This window comes from Danio rerio, chromosome 9 (assembly GCF_049306965.1).
Source record: "Danio rerio strain Tuebingen ecotype United States chromosome 9, GRCz12tu, whole genome shotgun sequence".
Taxonomy (NCBI): domain Eukaryota; kingdom Metazoa; phylum Chordata; class Actinopteri; order Cypriniformes; family Danionidae; genus Danio; species Danio rerio.
Window position 1 is genome coordinate 58,341,637 of NC_133184.1, and position 11,848 is coordinate 58,353,484.

At 40.8% G+C, this 11,848-nt stretch overlaps 1 long non-coding RNA gene across 1 annotated transcript in view; it reads right to left on the reverse strand.

The window, feature by feature from the left end:
- Positions 1-3,410, reverse strand: part of LOC141376245 (uncharacterized) — a 124,254-nt gene extending 120,844 nt beyond the window's left edge. Inside the window, exon 1 of the long non-coding RNA XR_012385726.1 lies at positions 2,945-3,410. This is a non-coding gene — a long non-coding RNA (uncharacterized lncRNA). The remainder of the gene's footprint in view (positions 1-2,944) is intronic.
- Positions 3,411-11,848: the final 8,438 nt, after the last annotated feature.

The following is an 11,848-nucleotide window of genomic DNA, read 5'->3' on the forward strand; positions in this document are numbered from 1 at the left end:
GTTGTTCAGCTGTGAGAAATTGAAGCTAGAAATTTAAGTTTCTAATATATCAACTCCAAGTGTTGTAGGACAAAAACTACTTTTAGTTTGGAGAATATTCCTTCTATGACACGCCATTGCTCTTATACAGAACACGATTTACATCAGCCTTTAGGCTCGATAGTCAGACTCGCTCCGCCAATCTGGCAACCTATGCTTGCTTTTTTTGTTTGTTTTTCTTATCCAGGAATGTAATACCTAGTTCAACCACTGGATGGTCCATTTTACATACTGCGCCTCTAAACATTCCCTGTGAAATTAAAATAAGGTTTTGTAGATGTTAGTATCAGTATGGCAGTCATCCCAAGTCTCCCAGAAAATAATGAAATCTCTCGGGAAATCACACATCTCTCAATCTGCCTTCAAATACATTGCGTACCCCCCCAACGCTCTTCAAATAAACCCTACCCTACACACACATTTCCCGCAAACACACACAAATCACCAGAAATGACTTTTCCCAACTTGAGCGGTCTGGTATGGTAGTCTATAAGCTAGTGTGCTCTAAAACAGCGACAAGACTCACATTTAGAAGATAGAAACCTGCACTGTAAAACACAGCAGTCAACTATATCACATGAAATGAGAGCAGTTAACTAAAGTTTACTGAGAGTTAATTCTACTCATTTGAAAAGAGTTTTGAACTCCGTGTTGAAGGTAATAAGTTCATTAAATACCTCATTACTTCAGCTTAAATGGAGTAAGTTCACAGTACTCATACAGATCAGTTTAACTCAAATGGTTTGTAGCAATCGGTTTGAGTTCTCTTCATTTACTGGGTTTTACTGAGCTCAAATTACTCAGTTTACTCAAATGGATTAAGTTCACATTACTCATTAGGATCAGTTTCCTCAAACAGTTTGAGTTACCCTAACTTTTTGGATTTTACAGTGTATGCAAAGTTTGCTCCTCTTCAACCTAAACCAGACATGTCCAAACTCGGTTCTGAAGGGCCGGTGTCCTGCAAAGTTTAGTTCCAACCCCAATAAGGCACACCTGGGCAAGCTAATCAACCTAGGCTTACTAAAAAACCTCCTTGCAGGTGTGTTGAGGCAAGTTGGAGCTAAAATCTGCAGGACACCGGCCCTCAGGAGCGAGTTTGGACACCTCTGACCTAAACCATAGGTCTCAAACTGGATTCCTAGAGGGCCGCAACTCTGCAGTTTTGCTCTAACCCTAATCAAACACAGCTGATTAAACTAATCAAGGTGTTCAAAACTACTAGAGACTATTAAGCAGGTGTGAGTTGGAGGTGGTTTGCAGAGCTGTGGCCACCTTCAGGAATTGAGTTTGAGACCGTTGCCCTAATTCAGGGATGTCCAGACATCGGTGTCCTGGAGAGTTTAGCTCCAATCCTTATCAAACACACCTGAAGCAGCTAATCAAGCTCTTAGATTCACTAGAGACTTGTGTTGAAACAAGTTGGAGATAAACTCTCCAGGACACCGGCCCTCCAGAACTGAGTTTGGACACCTCTGCCCTAAATGGATCAATAGTTTTTTTTGCCGTCTTTTCATACTTCAGTTTGTCATCAAATCTTGACCAATCAAATGCTCTCCAGTGTTTGACATGCCCCGCCCCCTTCAAGATGCTATATTAAGCTCACCCGCTTTCATAAAACAAAGCACTATTGGCTGTTTATTTAAAGGGGGAGGAGCTACTGTCTCAATAATAAATACATTTTCGTGAACTGAGATGTTTAAAAATTCACAATAAATGAAAAACTAAATGAAAAGTGAACATTATCTATAATAAACAGATGAGATTACATTAGTGATTTAGGATTTTGTTTCTTCACACAACACCAGTTAAGAGTTTGCACACGTCGACTATTTAAACAGTGACATAAAAATATAACAGATATCACAGACCATGGGGTGATGTAAATCACTGGTCTTAAACTCAATTCCTGGAGGGCTGCAGATCTGCATTGTTTAGCTCCAACTCACACCTGCTTTATAGTCTCTAGTAGTCTTGAACACTTTTATTAGTTGATCGGCTGTGTTTGGTAAGGTTGGAGCAAAACTGTGCAGAGCTGCGGCCCTCTAGAAATCCAGTTCGAGACCTGTGATGTTAACACTGTAGGAACATGTGCTTGATGATCCCGTTCCTTCACAATCCAATGCAATTCATCAATGAAGAACCAAACACATTTAATTCTCAAATGCACATGTGAAGCCCAATTTAGATTACACTACATGCAAAACTAGTGGCGTGCATGAACACAAAGCCTTTAGATGAATAGAATTACAGGTAATGCTTGTCAATACCTGCATATTCCCAGACCAAAACAGCTGATTATCAGATGCACACAGAGAGAGAGAGAGAGAGAGAGGGAGGGAGAGAGAGAGAGAGAGAGAGAGAGAGATAGAGAGAGAGAGACTGCATGATCCGCATCTGAGCATCCTTTAACTCTGACTGCAGCATGCAGCACTGGAGCTCAAGCAGACCACGCTTTCCTCAAATCACAGCTCTAATGTCTCTTTCAGGTCCGCTCAAACACCAGATCATCAGTGATGATGATGATGATGATGATGATGTGTGAAATCAACTGCAGTGACGTCACAAAACCCAACTCACACACTGACAGCAGCACATCTCTCTCTCACACACACACATACACACACACAATGGGCTTTTCTTACATAACTGAGATCTGATGGACAAAACAAAAGAGTTTACTGGTGTCTGCACTGGAGGAAAATGGTGCAGGGACAGTTTCCCACAAGAGCTGGCCAAATCTCGCACTTGTTTGCGAAGAAACGGCACGCTGCGCTTTAAACTGAGCGTCAAATCCTGAAATCTATAAACACCGGAATATTGTTTAATTCTCTAATCACTCCAAGTATAGCAGAGAGTCCAAACCCACAGCACGAGCATTTATGATGAAGTAGAGCCCACAAACCTTCACTGGGGAGCTCCGTGTGTTGACGGGCAGGTCCCGCGCCGCGGTGCCCGGGGGAGACGCCGAGAGCCCGGCTGCGCCACCTGCCAGCGCCGGTCTGCCTGCTCCGCCGCGCGGCCGCTGCTTGATGCCGTCTAGCAGGCGCACCAGGAGGATGTTGGCCGGCAGATCATCCACCGAGCAGTCCACCAGGATGCGGCACTCCGGGCAGCGCAGCTCGTGTCTGGAGCTCACGATGTTCTCCAGGCAGCGGCGGCAGAAGGTGTGCTGACAGGGCAGCACTTTAGCGCTCGTGTCCAGCCGCTCCAGACACACCGAGCACTCCAGCAGATCCAGCAGCGACGACTCGTCCATCTTTCCTTCCCGAGCGGATCAGGCTGGCCCGCGCGCGGTCATAATAACGCGCGGAGAACGCCTGGAGCCATACCGACGCGGAGCCCGAGCGATCCTCCGTCTCTGTGCGAGTGTCGCGCGCACAGCTGTGAGGAAAGAGTGGTGAGGTCATGCACGCGCGCGCGCGACACCAACAAAACCGCGCACGCCATCATCACGCGCGAGCTTTAAAACACTACAGTTGTCAACTCGTTTTCATCGATCTGACATTTGTTTATGATTCCCTGACTTCAATACAGAGTGATCCTAAGGCTTTTAAGACATCTCAACTGCTGGAGAAAAGGGTGAATGTGCATGGGGGATATAATGCTAGAGCTACATTTTATTTTTGTTCTCATTTCCCTAACACACTGTTATGACTACGCATTCCCCCTTTAAATCAGTTTAAAAACACTTCAGTGCACTACAGTGTGGTCTGAACAGGGCTTGTGTTTGCTCCAGACTGACTCTTTACATTATGTTTGGGTTTTGTTGAGTGAGCAGAAGCACACACTTCAGCTGCTGTGCCAGAAAACAAGTATTTTTTATTAAATTACCAATTAAAGAGCATCTATTGCGCCTCTTTTTTACAAGCTGTACAATATGGAGTCAGATTAGCATCTAAAGTAATTCATGCAGAGGATGACAGGATGTACACGTGCGTAGCTAAAGAATGAGCTGTGGAATGTGGATCATTAACACACTACCACAGTATTTACTGTTTTGTTAATTTCAGAAACATCTGTAAATGAAAAAAGAGCAATGATATATTTACTCTTATACCTCACAGCCCTTATGTTGTGGCATTGAATGCGGTTTTGCAGCTTTAATTAGTTCATTTGCACCATCAGCAACAGTATGGATGCAGCCTTGATGATGCAAGCTGAGACTGCATATCTCAGTGATGCAACGTCAGACGCAATGCACTCAATGGTGTGAGTGACGTCACGGTGAGTGGTGGGATTAGGTTACAAAGTATTGCATGCAGCTCAGATTGCACTCCACCAGGGGCCTAATGCACGAAGACTTGTGTTGAATTCATACTAAAACATTGCTCACACACAAAGCTGTAAATGTGCGTACGCAGTAAAAAATTCAGATGAATGAAACACTGCGCACGCCGAATCACACGCATATTCTCTTTGTACATCTGAATGAACGTGAAACTGAGCGCACGTGCACGAGCGCAAAACCCCTCCCTGCCTCCTCCCCCGTATGAATATGCTAATGACTCTACTTTGGCAAAACCCAACGAAAAAGCAACGGTAAAAGCACGAAACTTTATACAGAATGTGAATTGGAGGTGCTGCTTTCGGAGGTAGACCGGAGAAAAGCGGTGTTCTTTGCAAGCTTGTCCTCCGGAATTAATAACAAAAATAAATAAATAAATTAGCGCTGTCAAAATTAGTGCGTTAACGCATGCGATAAATTTTAAATAATTAACACGTTAAAAAAATTAATGCAATTAACGCAGTTCAGGGTTTTTTTACTTCCTGTTGTGGTGGACGCAGGCCCGGATTGGCTAATCGGGAGGACCGGGAGAATTCCCGGTGGGCCGGTCCGTTTTTTGGCCGCGAGGGCCGGTGTCCCTAGCTGCAGAATCTGTTGCTCTCAGCAGTCACACTTTTTAAATTTATTTATTTACTTGACCACAGCCTTTTTATTCATTATTTACCGCAAGTCTTCTCTTTTCATCTATTTTAATGATTATAAAAGTCAGTTGTGTCTCAATTTTGAATACAGATATTGTGGTCCAGCGGTTAGCACGTTGGATTAAGACGCCGCAGACCCGGGATCGATCCTCGTTAGAGTAACTTATTGTTTTCATTTTTATTGTTAAGACATATAATACAGTTAGGGTTGTTGAACATTTAAAGTTCTAAAGCAGCTGTTTTCTCAAAAAAAGACGTGATAGTGTAATTAGAAACTGATTTGGAAATGACCTTATTTTAATATAGTCAGTCGTGAACTGAGGTGGGCCGGTCTGAGGCTTGAAACTCCAGGGCTGAAAAGGTGTCCCACTCCGGCCCTGGGTGGACGTGTGATCAACATGCAATAAATGTGGATAAGACCAAGGAAGCACTTTTTGAAGGCAAGTTTCAGTATAAAACATTTAGTCGCATCACCAGGCTCTCCAGAGTTTCAAGCAATTTCGGGTGTTTCATTTTTAACTTTCGACTTCTGTTGTAAGTTGATACCGCATGGCGAACAGAAAGAAAATCCTCCGCATTTCGTGACTCGGTGTTCCTTTAAGGTAAGGTTCCTTTTAAGGCTACACGGTAGACTTTTAATAGGAGTATAATCTTAATCATATTAAAATCAGAGTATTGGTGTCTTATGTGAATGTACTCAGAACGTCTGGTGAAGTCGCGAGCTGTCAAATCAGGGCATTACTCTGCCTTTCAGCATGAGCCTCCAAGTTTAGCGTGTTTCCTCAATAAACGCAATGAAAGCGTATGCTTCGTGTTGTTGTGTCAGAATCCTTGTGAAATACAGTAATACTTTAGGACGCTTAGTTTAAGCAAATTTGATGAACGTGATCATGCGTGTTGAATCTGAGGGGAGTCGCTCCAGTATGGAAGGCCGTTGGGGCCAAAACGCAGCGCGTTGTGTGTGTGTCTGTGTCAGGCCCGTTCAATAATATCCAGCTGCAGGCCCGCAGAACCACACACGTTTTAGGCACACACAATCTAGGACACACAATCTAGGCAAACCTATACGGTTACGACGGATGTTAATGTTATTAACGTCTTTTTGAAGTTCATCATCGATATTTTTTGATATATATTGTTAATAAATATTGTACACAATAAACAATAGCGTTTACTTTAGTTTATTTCACAAATATTGCGATTGAGACGGCTGTATGGGGAGCATTGTTTCCGATCGCCATTCAATATAATAGACTGAACAGTTTTTAATCAGTCATTATAGCTGATCAGTCATTATTATATGACAATTACATAACAGATACTCGTTTGCTGGCCTTGCTGAACGATCTAATTTGGACAGGTTTAGTTTATAAAATGCATTAATTTTTGATGAAGGAAATAATAGCAAGTTAATATAGGCAATAATACATTATATGTAATAAAAATCTTTTTACATGTAACAAATGTATAACACTATATTAATATTTACTCAAGAGATTTAATAGTGTTTATTTATTTGCTTAACTTTATAATAATCTTTTAATTAATAAATTTATTTATTTATTTTTATTTAAAAAAAAATAAAATAAGTAAATACATACACACATATATATATATATATATATATATATATATATATATATATATATATATAGATATATATATATAACAGCTGTGACTAAATCAGTTTATAACTATATATATATATATATATATAACTGCAGAGATGTTAAAATGATCGTAACGATATAATAATAATAATAATAATAATAATAATAATAATGACTGAAATGGGAAACCATACTTGTGAAATTCAATAGGTGGCGACCATATATGGTTTGCCTAAATCGTGTGTCCTAGATTGTGTGTGCCTAAAACGTGTGTGCTGCGGGTCTGCAGCTGGATATATCTCGGCCCGTTGAGGGGTGTCAGGGGTGGAGTGAGCGACGCGAGATGTACCTGAAGGACGGTGGGGGTGAGTTGCGCGCAACATAGGCTAGCTGAAGAGCTAGGAGGGATGCGGGGGAGAGGGGTGTGCAATGTATTTAACGACCGGTTTGCAAGAAATTATCCTTCATTTGCGGGCATTTTGCGGGATACTCCTAGTCTTAGCAACTGGATGAATGTAAAGGAGGATTAAGCTAAATTGTTTCTACTCTATAATTAATGTTCTCAACTCACAGCAATAAAACTTTACAATGAGTGCAACAGTTTATATTCTATAGTTTATTATTATAATTTTTCATTTTCCATATCTGCAATTCCTGTATTTTGGCATTTTTTTGCAGTCCACTTAGAATCCAACATGGAAATCAATGTTTTCTTTATTGGCATTGATTGTTTTGAAATTTAATGTCATTAACATGCCTGTGTTTTAATTCTGTAATAAATATGGCTGTCAAGCAGGATCTTGATGGTTTATTGTGGGTTTGTTGTTTACATGAACAAATCTGTGTTACAAGTTAAACAAAAATTCTATTAAATAATTATATTTTGAATTTAAATAGCTTTTGTCTTGCGTTTACATTAATTTTACATTTGAATAGCCAAAATTACAAGTTTCAGTATTTTAAATGCGATTAATCACGATTAATTTTTTTAAAAAGGTGCGATTAATTAGTAAATTTTTTTAATCGATTGACAGCACTAAAATAAATAAAAATAGAGTGGGGAGAGTTTAGCTGATGCGGTTAACACAGTTGGGTCTGAACATCGCACTGAGTGGATTAAAAAAGAAATAGTGAGATTTCTAGGTGTAAAATTTGTACCATGTTTTGACAGGTTTGAGCATGAACTCCGTTTGAATCCAGTGTCTGATGAGCTCATTCTTTAGAGTAGTTGCTAGGTGGCTGCTTAGGTGTTGCTAGGCAGTTGCTAACCAGTTGCTAAGGTGTTGTTAGGTGGTTGTTATGAACGGTCTAGGAAGAGATGCATATAGAAAGTAGTCTCAGAAGAAGAACAAGAAGAAGAATATTAGGTTTTTGTAGTATAACAGTATGTTGGCTTTCTCAAGCCACCACAAAAAACATATATATATGAGCAATTGCATGCAAATGTCAACCTTGTCATGAAAAACCTTTGTTTTCACCAAGATATCGAAACCGTTTCTACATTTTTTGTGTAGGTATTTTACAGTGCTTTAAAACTACTCATGAACGTCTCTGTCAGTGTTTCAAACGTTTCTATTTAATTTAGCAAAGGAACACAAGTGGCAATTTCACATCTGTCATGTCCATAACGACACTTTCACAGTTATTTGCCTTGTTTTCTGTTGAATTATGAGGCTTAAATATTGCATTTAGTGGCATTAGCGGCATTATTTTTAGCTGATTTAGCTCGTCATCATCATCACACTTTTGGATGTACTAAACTGTTTCCTAAAGATTTAGAATAAAGAAACACGAGGAAAGAAGATTTATTTTTAAAATACAAATATATTACATCAAATATCACTAGAATAGAAGAATTAAATAAAGTAAAAATCTTTTATTTCACCATTTATAACTTTACGAAATTCATAAGAAGTCATAATATTAATTTTGTGAAATATAGTCTTAAATTAAAGTCTGTAGTGTGTGTGAATGAGAGTGTATGGGTGTTTCCCAGTGATAGGTTGCAGCTGGAAGAGCATCCGCTGCTTAAAACATATGCTGGAATAGTTGGCGGTTCATTCCTCTGTGGTGACCTCTGATTAATAAAGGGACTCAGCTAAAGAGAAAATGACTGAATGAATAATAATGATAGTAATGTAGAGCTTGACGGTATTTCTATCAGTAATAAAACTTGGTCATTTTCTTCCTCAATAATGTCCAAGATTTAGAATAAAAGTTCCCTGTAAAATGTTTTCTGTGTTGAACAACACGCAGTAGTGAAAGAAGACTTCACTAACGTCAGATTCAGCCTGGCCTTAAAGCCTTTGATGGGTTATTTTCACAATTGATCATGTCTTAGCAGTCAAAATAGGACAGATGAGCTCATGTTTGGGAAAAAAAACTGGACCTTTGTCAGTGGGGGGTCGGTCTCTCGAACCACCCAAACCCCCTGGGTACGGGCTTGTCTAAACATACATTTTACTACCTCTATTTTAAAAATATTTCAATAAGTATATCTCCCTCTTTAGTGGAACAGCAAGTGTGTGAGTTGAGTGCTTGTCATTGATGTGCAGTGAATAAGTGTGTGACTGTAGCGCCACCTGCTGGATGAAGAGCTCAGACACTGATGCACTGGAACATCAGTGATGATGCACAGACTCTTAAAGGGGCAGTTCACCCTAAAATCAGTATTTACTCACAGCGTACTTGCCCTCAAGGGGTTTTAAACCTTTATTAGTTCTTCTGTTGAACACAAGAGGAGATATTCAGCAGAAGACTGCTGGGAACCTGTAACCACTGACTTGTTTTGTATTTTTATCATGGATGTCAATGGTTGCCGGTTTTCTTAGTGTGTGTTCGAGAAACTCATGAAGGTTCATCATCACTGGAGATGAGTGAGGGATTATTTTGGGGTGAACTGTGCCTTTAATGTGTTTGATGGTTTATATGATTGTAAATGAGTATGAGTAGCGCCACCTGCTGAGCTGACACAAACACAACACAACAGAAGCAACATATCAATCAATAAAAGTGTGTGTGACTGTAATGCATGTCTATGTAGTGATTTAAGTGTGTGTGTGTGTGTGTGTGTGTGTGTGTGTGTGTGTGTGTGTGTGTGTGTGTGTGTGTGTGTGTGTGTGAGTTTGTGTGTTATTCAGTGTGTGTGTGTGTGTGTATGTTTGTTAATGAGTGTGATTTTGTGAATTGAGTATGTGTATCTGTGTGAGTGTGTATATGCAGTGGTGATTGTATAGTGTGAGAAAGAGATTGTATGTGTGTGTGTGTGTAGTTACTATATAGCATGTGTGCACAATTATGTGTGTGTATGTGTGTATTGACTGTAGAGTGTGTGTGTGTGTGTCTGTGTGTGTATGTGTATAGTGACTGCATAATGTGTGTGTGTGTGTGTGTGTGTGTGTGTGTGTGTGTGTGTGTGTGTGTGTGTGTGTGTGTGTGTGTTTGAGAGTTTTTGTATGTGTGTGCTTAAAAGTGTGCTTTTGTGAGTGTGTTTGTGTGTATGCGTGTTTTTGTGTTGTTACTATATAGCATGTGTGCACGATTGTGTGTATGAGTGTGTATTGACTGTAGTGTGTGTGTGTGTGTGTGTGTGTGTGTGTGTGTGTGTGCGCGTGTGCACGTGTATAGTGACTGCATACTGTGTGTGTGTGCGTGTTTGTGTGTGTGTCTGTGTGTGTGTGTGTGTGTGTGTGTTTGCGTATGAGAGTTTTTGTATGTGTGTGCTTATGAGTGTGCTTTTGTGAGTGAGTGAGTGTGTGTGTGTGTGTGTAGTTACTATAGCATGTCACGTGTGCACGATTATGTGTGTGTGTGTGTGTGTGTATATGAGAGTTTTTGTATGTGTGTGCTTGTGAGTGTGCTTTTGTGAGTGAGTGTGTGTGTGTGTGTGTGTGTGTGTGTGTGTGTGTGTGTGTGTGTGTGTGTGTGTGTGTGTGTGTCCACGTGTATAGTGACTGCATAATGTGTGTGTGTGTGTGTGTGTAGTTACTATATAGCATGTGTGCACGATTATGTGTGTATAAGTGTATAGTGACTGTAGTGTGTGTGTGTGTGTGTGTATGAGTTTTTGTATGTGTGTGCTTATGAGTGTGCTTTTGTGAGTGAGTGTGTGTGTGTAGTTACTATATAGCATGTGTGCACGATTATGTGTGGTTATTGACTGTAGTGTGTGTGTGTGTGTGTGTGTGTGAATAGTGACTATACAGTGATTGTGTCTGTATAAGTATTTGAATGCATGTGTGTGTGTGTGTGTGTGTGTGTGTGTGTGTGTGTGCAGAGCTGAACAAATAGATCACACCCATGCAGTGTGTGCAGGTCCAGTCCTGCCCGTATGCTGAAGCTGTTTTCTTGCAGAGTGTCTCCTGAAGGTGTGTGTGTGTGTGTGTGTAGCAGCGGAGGACATGACACTTCCTGATGGTTGGACCACCCGCCGCGCCACTGAGCTACTGCTGCAGAATCATCATACACACACACACACACACACACACACACACACACACACACATATACTCCTGTTTACCTGCAGCTCCTCTGAGAGCTTTAATCGAGGACGTGTTCTCCTCTGTCTCCTCGGGGGTTTAGACGTCTGACCCTCAGAACACACTCAGGTCTGAAGACCCACACAGCTCAAACACACTGCAGGTTAAAGAGAAAACACACACAAACAGAGATTACACCCACTCATCGAGGACAGCACGAGATACTAAGCACACTTGATTGAACATGTACACACAGACATCAGCCCGGCTGGGTCAGTTGGTGTTTCTGTGTGGAGTTTGCATGTTCTCCCCGTGTTGGCGTGGGTTTCCTCCGGGTGCTCCGGTTTCCCCCACAGTCCAAACACATGTGCTATAGGGGAACTGATCAACTACACTGGCACTGGTGTGTGAGTGTGTGTGTGAGAGAATGAGTGTGTATGGGTGTTTCCCAGTGATGGGTTGCAGCTAGAAGGCCATCCGCTGTGTAAAACATATGCTGGAGTAGTTGGCGGTTCATTCCGCTGTGGTGACCCCTGATGAATAAAGGGACTCAGCTGAAGGGAAATGAATGCAAAATACAAGAATACAAAACTAATATAATATATTTAATTTAATGCAGACACAAATTTAGTGGTTATTTGTGGGGGTGAACTGCATTATGGGATGTTGATCTCTGCTCTGTCCACTTCTGATGTTGAAAATTTAGCTCAACAGTTTAACAAAGAGACTTTTACTGACATTTTAGTGCTTTGAGATTTAATATAATGAATAATATGTAGAGGAATAAGTGTG